Source organism: Aotus nancymaae, unplaced genomic scaffold (assembly GCF_030222135.1).
Source record: "Aotus nancymaae isolate 86718 unplaced genomic scaffold, 86718_ANA_hifiasm-v0.15.2.pri h1tg000008l, whole genome shotgun sequence".
Classification (NCBI taxonomy): Eukaryota; Metazoa; Chordata; class Mammalia; order Primates; family Aotidae; genus Aotus; species Aotus nancymaae.
In genome coordinates this window covers 17,809,625-17,820,099 of record NW_026988419.1, presented here as the reverse complement: position 1 = coordinate 17,820,099, position 10,475 = coordinate 17,809,625, and positions in this window count along the sequence as shown.

Genomic DNA, 10,475 nt, shown 5'->3' with positions numbered 1-10,475 from the left:
TTGTCAAAGGTCCCTTCCGGGAAAGGAGAGGAAAAGCAGTTAAAACTCCTCTGACATTCCCTGTTTAATAAGTGGTGTTGGGAAAACTGGCTAGCCATATGCAGAAAGCAGAAACTGGACCCCTTCCTGACACCTTACACTAAAATTAACTCCAGATGGATTAAAGACTTAAACATAAGACCTAACACCATAAAAACTGTAGAAGAAAATCTAGACAAAACCATTCAGGACATAGGCATAGGCAAGGACTTCATGACCAAAACACCAAAAGCATTGGCAACAAAAACCAAAATAGACAAATGGGACCTAATCAAACTCCACAGCTTCTGCACGGCAAAAGAAACAGTCATTAGAGTGAATCAGCAACCAATAGAATGGGAAAAAATTTTTGCAGCCTACCCGTCTGACAAAGGGCTGATATCCAGAATTCACAAAGAACTAAAACAGATTTACAAGAAAAAAACAAACAAGACCATTCAAAAGTGGGCAAAGGATATGAACAGATACTTTACAAAAGAAGACATACATGAGGCCAACAAACATATGAAAAAATGCTCATCATCACTGGTCATTAGAGAAATGCAAATCAAAACTACATTGAGATACCATCTCACACCAGTTAGAATGGCAATCATTAAAAAAGCTGGAGACAACAGATGCTGGAGAGGATGTAGAGAAATAGGAACACTCTTACACTGTTGGTGGGAGTGTAAATTAGTTCAACCATTGTGGAAGACAGTGTGGCGATTCCTCAAGTACCTAGAAATAGAAATTCCATTTGACCTAGCAATCCCATTACTGGGCATATATCCAAAGGATTATAAATCGTTCTACTATAAGGACACATGCACACGAATGTTCATTGCAGCACAGTTTACAATAGCAAAGACCTGGAACCAACCCAAATGCCCATCGATGATAGACTGGACAGGGAAAATGTGGCACCTATACACCATGGAATATTATGCAGCCATCAAGAACGATGAGTTTGCGTCCTTTGTAGGGACATGGATGAATCTGGAAACCATCATTCTCAGCAAACTGACACAAGAACACAAAATCAGACACCGCATGTTCTCACTCATAGGCGGGTGTTGAACAATGAGAACACATGGACACAGGGAGGGGAGCACTACACACTGGGGTCTGTTGGGGGGAAATAGGGGAGGGACAGCGGGGGATGGGAGGTTGGGGAGGGATAGCATGGGGAGAAATGCCAGATATAGGTGAAGGGGAGGAAGGCAGCAAATCACACTGCCACGTGTGCACCTATGCAACAATCTTGCATGTTCTTCACATGTACCCCAAAACCTAAAATGCAATTGAAAAAAAAAATCCTCTGCCACTCTGTGTTGCCTTTCCTTTTTTATTAAAATGGCAGGTTGCTACTTGTCCTTCCATTAATGAGAATGTTTTTCGTTTGTCTGTTTTGAGACAGTGTCTCACTCTGTTGCCCAGGCTGGAGTGCAGTGGTGCAAATTAATGAGGATGTTTTTAATTGATCCACTCTTTCATCTCATCTATTTTATGGCTTAAAACCAGTTCAGGTCATTAACTGAGCATTTACTACAGGGTAGGCATTGTTTTATTTGCTGGGAATTCATAGACCTCAAAGAGCTCATGGTTTGAAAGGGTCAGTTTCACATAAATGAATATTTATAATACAATGTAGCCATGCAGCACTTAATAAACCTGTGCATTTTCAGGACAGCTGTCATGAAGGAGATGTCCAGCCTGTGTCTAGTTAACTCAACTAAAGGCTCAGCAAAGCACTCAAGCATAAGGTCCTTAAATTTTTTGTCATTAAGTTTTGTAAGCCCAACCATCTCCAGACCAGAACCTCTCTGAATATGAAATAGGAGAGGTGAGATATCTCAGACTCTCACCTCTTGGAGAGGTAGCTATCAAATTACTACTCACAATCCAGAAAATGTCAGGGCTTACTTTGGCTCTCAAGTTCACAATTCATGAAATACAGAGTTAGGCAGGCTATCTTGATGAGCATTCGTGATTAGACCCCTTTGCATTTGGACTTGACATTTGGGGAGCTGTTCTGCTTGGGGGTGCCTTTGTTAAGTGAAATGGGCAATTCATTTCCCTGACCTCCAAGAGACATCCATCTACTAGACCTCCCTCCCTTTTCAACTGCTCAGGCTCACTAAGCTTTTAAACTTTCTATTTCATTACAGTACAAACAACTCTACAAGCAGGCCTCCTGCTACTCCCCTCAGGCTATGCGGAATTATTCATACTCAAGGTCTAAAGAGGAACATCAGCATGAAGGAAAAATAGACTAAGGAGTGAAAACAAATTAGCAATCCAAACAGCTCTCTCCCTGCCTGTCACTGGAAGGCTTTTGGTGTCTCATTCCAGAGTCAAGGGGTTTTCTGAGTTGAAGATTAAAGGATACATTTTCAGGGCTCAGAGAACAGACAGTCTGTGAAATGTATATTCACCCAAGGCAGCCAGAACAAGTTATGCATATGAAGAACCAGGATGTGCCTTCACCCCAAACCAGATGAGCCTGATATGGATAGTTGGTATTTTGCACCCACTGGGCTCAGATTTCTCATATTTTTATTCATGCTTGGATAGGGAAAAAAGAAAGAAAGATAAGCCATTAAGCTATCTTTGGGAATGTGATAAATCTTACCTTAAAGTAGTGATTCTCAACCAGGGTGATTTTGTCCCACAAAGAAACACGTGGCAAATGTCTGCAGATATTTTTGATTGTCACAACTGGCACTGGGAGGTGCTGCTGGCATGAAGTAGGTAACGAACAAGAGGGAGTAGGCCGAGCACCCTGCAATGCACAGCACGACCACCACAGCTAAGAATTATCTGTTCCAAGATGTTGTTAGTGCAAAGGTTGAGAATCTCTGCCTTAAAACAATAAAGCAGTGAAAATAGAATGTTAAAGCTCCTCCCTCTCTCCGTATGTGTATATCTGTGTGTGTGTCTATTTCTGTCTCTCTCTCTCACACACACGCATACACACACACACACACACTGGTGGCTTCATCGGGGTGAAACCTATGAAAATGCACAGGATCCCATACTCAGATCAGTTCCTCTACTTGATATAATCTTCTGCTTCACCATCGTGAAATTCTCAATAATTTCGCATGAGAGGCCCCATATTTACCTTTTGCCCTGGGCCCTGCACATTATGTAGCTGGCCCTGCACGCAGATACATGTGCAAGAGACACTCAGCCATTTCATGCAGCAGAACCATGTGTTCTCCACTGCCCTCTTTTTTCACCCCTAAGATTCCACTTCATCATAGCAGTGCATGTTTTCGTTCTGTTTTTGAAACCCCTCTCTGCGTTATGGCAGAGCTGAAGCTGGAACATATATACTCATGGATTCCAAAGTGCCTGCATATTTTCTTCTTGCCCAATAAACTGTCTAGAAAATCCATGCAGGGCACCAAGTGGCAGTCAGCAGATCATGCGACATAAACATTTCCTCAAAGACGCTGGAAAGAAGCTGCAGAGCCTGGAGAGAGTTTTCTTTCCTGCAAGGGCAGTAGGGCTCCGCTCTGATCATCCTTGCAGAGATGACAAAAATGATCCAGGACGAGAATCTTAATATATGTAATCAAACAAAATCCACTTTCATGTCCATCCTCTTCTTGCCAGTCCTTTTTCATTCAATGTTCTGGATTGTTCACAAAACTTATGAATAAGCTTAAAACCTATTAAAAACCTGTAAGGTAGGAACCATCACTTTGCTTCTTGTTAATCACTTTTAATCTACTACCATAACTCAATCAGCAACACTTTACTGAACAACTTCGAAGGGACGTTAAGACCCTGTCTGCAAATACTCTTGTTCACGTTTGCAAATGGATGCCTTAAAATGTCCTGTTTCCGGGAGGACGCGGACCTCTCAGGGCACCAGCAGCAGCACCTAAGTGGATTACCTATGAGGCCTACATGAAAAACCCAACAAGAGCAACAATACATTTGTTTTTTGAATACTGTACGGTATGACAAACCCTGCCTGAGATCCAAATCTGTATGCACGTGTCTCTACCGCCATCTTCCGACAGTCCATCCGGCACACACGTGCGTTAGCATCTGCCACCTGGGAATCCCCCGAGCACTTTAGAATTGAACTTACGAAGTAAATGGGCTTTGAAAAAAATATTAAAGCACAAATCATAGTCGCTGCCACACTAGTAAACAGTCGAGAACATCAATAATAATTTTTAAGTTTGCAGGCAATTCAACCTAAAACGGTACACGCGGAGCAGAATTCATCATCCAGTCTGTGAGCAGGCAGCCTCGGCTGAACGGTGGGGCTCTTTAGGGACCCAGGCAAGGACTGTGGGAAAGTCCAAGGGGAGAGTCAACAGGCTCTGATCCTAGCAGCTTGAATTCTTTCAGAGTTTCTGTTTGTCTGTTCCTATGAGGGGGAAAAAGGACCAAAGCTCTGAGCCTGCTCTTCCGGGTAAAATAGAAATACAGCCAATGTTCCTACTTAGCATCACCTGAGACATGCCTAGTTCTCCTTTCCCTTTTGTCCCTGACAGTACAGACCAGATTGATGGTGAGAATGTGGATGCCTCAAGGGCAGAGGCTTCATTCCGTTCACTGCTGCATTCCCATGACTAGAACAGCAATTTATAGCAGGTGTTCAAGAGATACGTTCTTAACAAAGGGACAGTCACTGCTATCATTGATTGATGACATTTTGTTTGTTTATTTATTTTTGAGATGGAGTCTCACTCTGTTGCCAGGCTGGAGGGCAGTGGTACGACCTCAGCTGACTGCAACCTCCGCCTCCTGGGTTTAAGCGATTCTCCTGTGTCAGCCTCCCGAGTAGCTGGGACTACAGGCGCCTGCCACCACTCTCAGCTAATTTTTTCCATTTTTAGTAAAGACAGGGTTTCACCATGTTAGCCAGGATGATCTCAATCTCCTGATCTCATGATCCACCTGCCTTGACCTCCCAAAGTGTTGGGATTACAGGTGTAAGCCACCATACCCGGCCCGATTGATGATATATTTTATGCCAAGTCCTTTACAACTCTCATCTCATTTAATCTCTATAATAACGTATGAAGCATGTATTATTATGCATGTGTTGTTTTTGTTTGTTTGTTTTTGTTTTGTTTTGTTTTTGAGACAGAGTCTCCCTCTATCACCCAGGCTGGAGCGCAGTGGCATGATCAGTGCGGCTCACCGCAGCCTCGACCTCCTAGGCCCAAGCAATCCTCCCATCTCAGCCTCCTGAGTAGCTGGAACCACAGGCACATGTCACCACACTCAGCTATTTTTTTAATTTTGTGTAGAGATGAGGTCTCACGATGCTGCCCCGGCTGGTCCTGAAGTCCTGGACTCAAGTGATTCTCCCGCTTCAGCTTCCCAAAACACTGAGATTACAGGCATGAGCCACATTGCCGACTTCCATGTGTTCTTGATGGAAAGTGAGAGAATCCCCAGACTTGGCAGATGGCCAGACTGACTGGAGAGGAATGAATTTATGTTGAGTTAAATAAGCTGTAGCCCATGAAGAGGTGGCTACATAAAAATAATAATAAACGTTCGCTATTGAGAAATTACTATACACCAGGACAGTGCTGAGCATGATCTTACTTACTCCTAGCAACAGCTTGATGAAATAAATCTTACTTGGCATTGCCATTTTACAGATGAAGGCCAGGAAGTTTCAGCAATCTGCCCACGTTAGGAAGTGGAGAGCTGGAGTTCCCACCCAGGACTGCCTTGTGGATGCAGCTTCTCTTACCCTCATAGCTTCCCTCTCGTGATACACGCTGGGCTGTCCTCCTTCCTCCAGGACGTCACCCACGACGGTATCAACAGTGTGAGCCAACTCCCACACTGTTGCCCACCAACAGACCAACTGCGAGGCATTTCCTCCCGAAATATGTAGCAGCCTGGATACAGAACAGAAGGAGACACGAGGTGGATGTCTGAGGGTTCCGACTGGTTTGTTTACAGTGGAGTGGAGTCTCCCAAACTCAATGACAAAGGTCACAGGATGGTCAGCTGGGAGAAGACAGCACAAAACCAAGGGCAACAGCTTGTTTTGTCTGTCCTACAAAGACCGTCCTATAAACACTGCAAAATTCTCATATTGAAACAGAACTCCTGGGCATCTACACAAAAATCTGTACACAAATATTCCTAGCAACATCATTCATAATGACCTAAAAGTCGACCTCATTATGAACTGAATGTCTCCAAAATTCATATGTTGAAGTCCTAATCCCCATTGTGACAATATTTGAAGGTGGGGCTTTTGGGAGGTAATTAGGTCATGAGGGAGGAGCCCTCGTGAATGGAGTTGGTGCCATTAGAAGAAGAGACAGGAGAACACAGCTTAAAGATGGCCCACTGCAAGAGCTCCCTCACTGAGAACGGAATCAGCCAGCAACTTGATCATGGACTTCCAGACCCCAGAACTGTGAGAAATAAACGTCTGTTGTTTAAGCCACTCAGGCTACAGTGAGTGTTATGGCAGCCAGGCAGACTAAGACAAACCCAAATGCCCATTAACTGATAAATGGATCAATAAAAGGTTATGATATTGTATGAAATATTATTTCATAAAAATGAATGAAATATTATTCCACAATACAAAAGAATAAAATTATCATTCATGCTACAATATGCTTGAACCTCCCAAACATTATGCTAAGTGAAAGAAGTCAGGAATAAAGGGCTCCATATTCTATGATTCTACATATACAAAGGTCTACAACACATAAATCTAGAGGCAGAAACTACTTTAGTAGTTAGGGTTTGGGGCGAGGAGAAGGGCAGATGTGATGAATGAAGGAGTGACTGCTATAGGGTACAGTTTCTTTTAGGGTGGTGAAAATATTCTGAAATTAATCGTGGTAGTTGCACAACTCTGTGGACATACTGAAAACCACTGAATTTTTTTTTTTTTTTTGGGGGGGGGACAGAGTCTTGCTGTGTCGTCTAGGCTGGAGTGCAGTGGCGTGATGTTGGCTGGCTGCAACCTCTGCCTCCCTTGTTAAGCGATTCTCCTGCCTCAGCCTCCAGAGTAGCTGGGACTACAGGTGTGTGCCACCAAGTCCAGCTAATTTTTTATTTTTATTTTTTGTATTTTTGGTAGAGACGGGGTTTCACCATGTTAGACAGAATGTTCTCAATCTCCTGACCTTGTGATCCGCCCGCCTTGGCCTCCCAAAGTACTGGGATTACAGGCATGAGCCACTGGGCCCGGCCAAACCACTGAATTATATACTTAAAATAGGTAAATTGCATAGTATGTGAATTATATCCCATTGAAACTGTTACAAAAAATATATATATATATATTTTATATGCACTTAGAAACAAAATAAATTCTTCAATAATTGGGGGTCCGGGGAGGAACTCATGGTATTCCATCAAAACTGATCCAAAACTGATTCTGTTCTGATCCAGCCTTTTCTCCCAGACATCCTTAACTCAGCAAATGACCCCAAACTCTGCCACAGCTAGAAAGCTATGAGTGATCCTCGATTTCTCCTTTCCCTGCACCATCCCCAAAATCCAAATCCGTCAGCAACTCCTGTCCGTGACATCTCCCAAACACACCTCACACTTCACCCCTCTATGCTCATCTTCAATGCCACCATCTCTCAAACCATCACCCTCTCTCAATTCTGACTGCTCATGCTCCCATTCTTGCCATCCTCTGATCCATTCACAATGCCTGGCAGGTTATCATTTCACAACATACGTCAGCTCCTGGCTTTCCACGGCAGACACTATTCTCTGGTCGCATATGACAGGGACTGAAGGTCCACCCTTCCTCGTGCGTCCAGTGCTCTGCTCATGATGACCCCCCTAGGCTATTCCAGGTGTGCTGTGCTCCCTTTCACCCTCAGCTATGCCAAAGCCTTTATCCCCTCCAGGCCTTTGCTCTTGCTGTTCCCTCTGCCTGAGCCACTCTTCCTTCACATCTTGGCATGACTGACAGGCTGTGACTCATCTTTTAAGGGTGCCAACTCAGGCCTCAGAGAAGAGACCCTTGACCACCCTGTGCAGAGGGGCCCCACCCAGTTCGAACTTATCTCATCCAGTGTTCATGTTATAGCACTGCCTGGAAATTGTAGTTACCTCGTTTGTTCGTCTACTCTGTTCTCATCTGCCATACCCATCAGAAACTGGCTGGCTCACATTTATTTTTAATGAAAAAGCGAATGAAAGTCATAGAAATTTCTACATTTTAAAACTGGTTAGAAAAGGATCCAGCAAAGGAGACTGCAAAGGAGCTATGCACCTGAGAACTCCCCGGGAAGAAACATTGATGATCAAGGAGAAATCAGAATCACAGCATCCCAGTAAACCTGCCAGAGACCTCACAACTATTTGTGTAGTTGCTGAACAAAACAATACAACAGCATACAAAACAAAGATAATATCAATAAGATTTTATAGAACTCAAATCCATAATATTGGGTACTGTACAATTAATTTCACCATTTATTATCTTACTTTGAATTCAACATTTGGGGATTTCCCTCACACATAATTCCAAAGAGATATTTATAATTTTTTTTCTGCTTTGTGTGTAGATTATATTAATTAGTGAAGCATTTTTCTTCTGAGTGTGGTTCCCCAACTAAAAGCTGAATCATTTTCTAAACTTAAATATCTCAGAGTTCTTGAGTCACTTTTCCCAAGTTACAACTCAAAGAAGCTGGCAATTCATGTATATTCTTCATTATTATTATTATTCTTTTATTTTTATTTTTATTTTTTTTGATACAGAGTCTCACTTTGTTGCCTAGGCTAGAGTGCAGTGACATGATCTTAGCTCACTGCAACCTCTGCCTCCCAGGTTCAAGCGATTCTCGTGCCTCCGCCTCCTGAGTAGCTGGGATTACAGCCATGTGCTACCACGTCTGGCTAATTTTTATATTTTTAGTAGAGATGGGATTTCACCATGTTGGCCAGGCTGGGTCTCGAACTCCTGACCTCAGGTGATCTGCCTGCCTCAGCCTCCCAAAGTGCTGGAATTACAGGCGTGAGCCACCGCGCCCAGCCTGCATGTATATTCTTCTTAAAAAGTTGGTCACATGTTCTAGAGGATTCAGATCTATAACTTCCTAAGTCCTTGTTTTCTCAGTCTCTGAACCATGGTGTCCAAGAGCCCGACTCAGGAGATCTGGAGGAGGCCAACGTATCTGTACCTCTGCAACTCCAAGGGTATTCTGACATGAAGTCAGGATTGAAAAACATTTTTGTAGGCCAGGCATTATGAAAAGATCAGGTCACAGGGATACAAAGATGACCAGGATTTGGTGCTACCCTAAAGGAGGTCTTCTTTTCTAGGGGTCAGGGGCACAGTAACGTGAACATATATTTCAATGCCGTATGATAAACGCTTTGAGCGCTTTTACTATTGGAGCACAGAGATAAAGCTCTCTCCAAGTTGGAGTCATATTTGTTCTGGAATAACCAAGGAATTTTGAAGACAAAAAAAAAAACGATGGAGCAAGGGGCTCTCTAATTTTATTTGCAATGTTTTGTGTTTCCAAATCACTTTTAGTAATCTGCCTTTTGAAAGCGGCCTCTCCTTTACCACCCATTAATGAATTGCTGAGAGTCTGAAACTGGTCCTAACTGGCCTATTTTGCTTTAGAGCTTGGTTTGCTAAAATAATAATAATGAAAGGACTGACCAGCTTTATAAAATGGGATCCAGACTACATCCTATGTGGGGGAGGGAAGACCAACTTCCCCTGGTTTTCCGTGGCCCAGCATTGTGGAGTTGCCCGGAGCTACTACAGGAGGGATCGAGGACTTTAATAAAAGTGAGGAGTGGTAGATCGTTTTGAAGATAGAAAGTGACTCATTATAGAGAACAAGAGTTAGCATGGCTTTGTTTTTAAAACATTCAGGTTCTATGAACCCAGTGAGATGTCCAGGGAAATTCCTAGAGGGGTCTTTCCAGGTTGGAAAAAGGAACTGTCTTTGTCATTTACAACAACCAATTGTGTACCAGTGTACAGCTTCTGAGAAATCTAGATTATGGTAGTTTTGAATTCCTTTGTAGAATCCAATGCCTAAATATACACACATTTACAATATGCACAGCTATTATAAATCTAGCTACAGCTAAATCTAACAATAAACTCTTCTCTCTTTAAAGATTCTGCACATACATTTCAAAAGCCTTTGAAAACATGTACATACAGTTGGACTTCAAAAGAGGATATGTCTTTCAGATATGCTCACAATCTGGTAGAAGTCAAGTTGAAACCTTTTTTGGAAATAAAGGTTTGAATCCGACTGCACAATCAGCTGTATCAATGTGGGCAACTCCTTAATCTCTCTAATCCTTAATTTTACTGTTTATCAAACTGAGATAGCAAAACCTGCCTAAGAGGAAAATTAATTAGATGAGTTTTTAAAATTGAGTGGTTTTAAAAGGAATGGGTATTTGGAGCACACGTCACTAGTCTTTCCACTTTTGTTTTACAA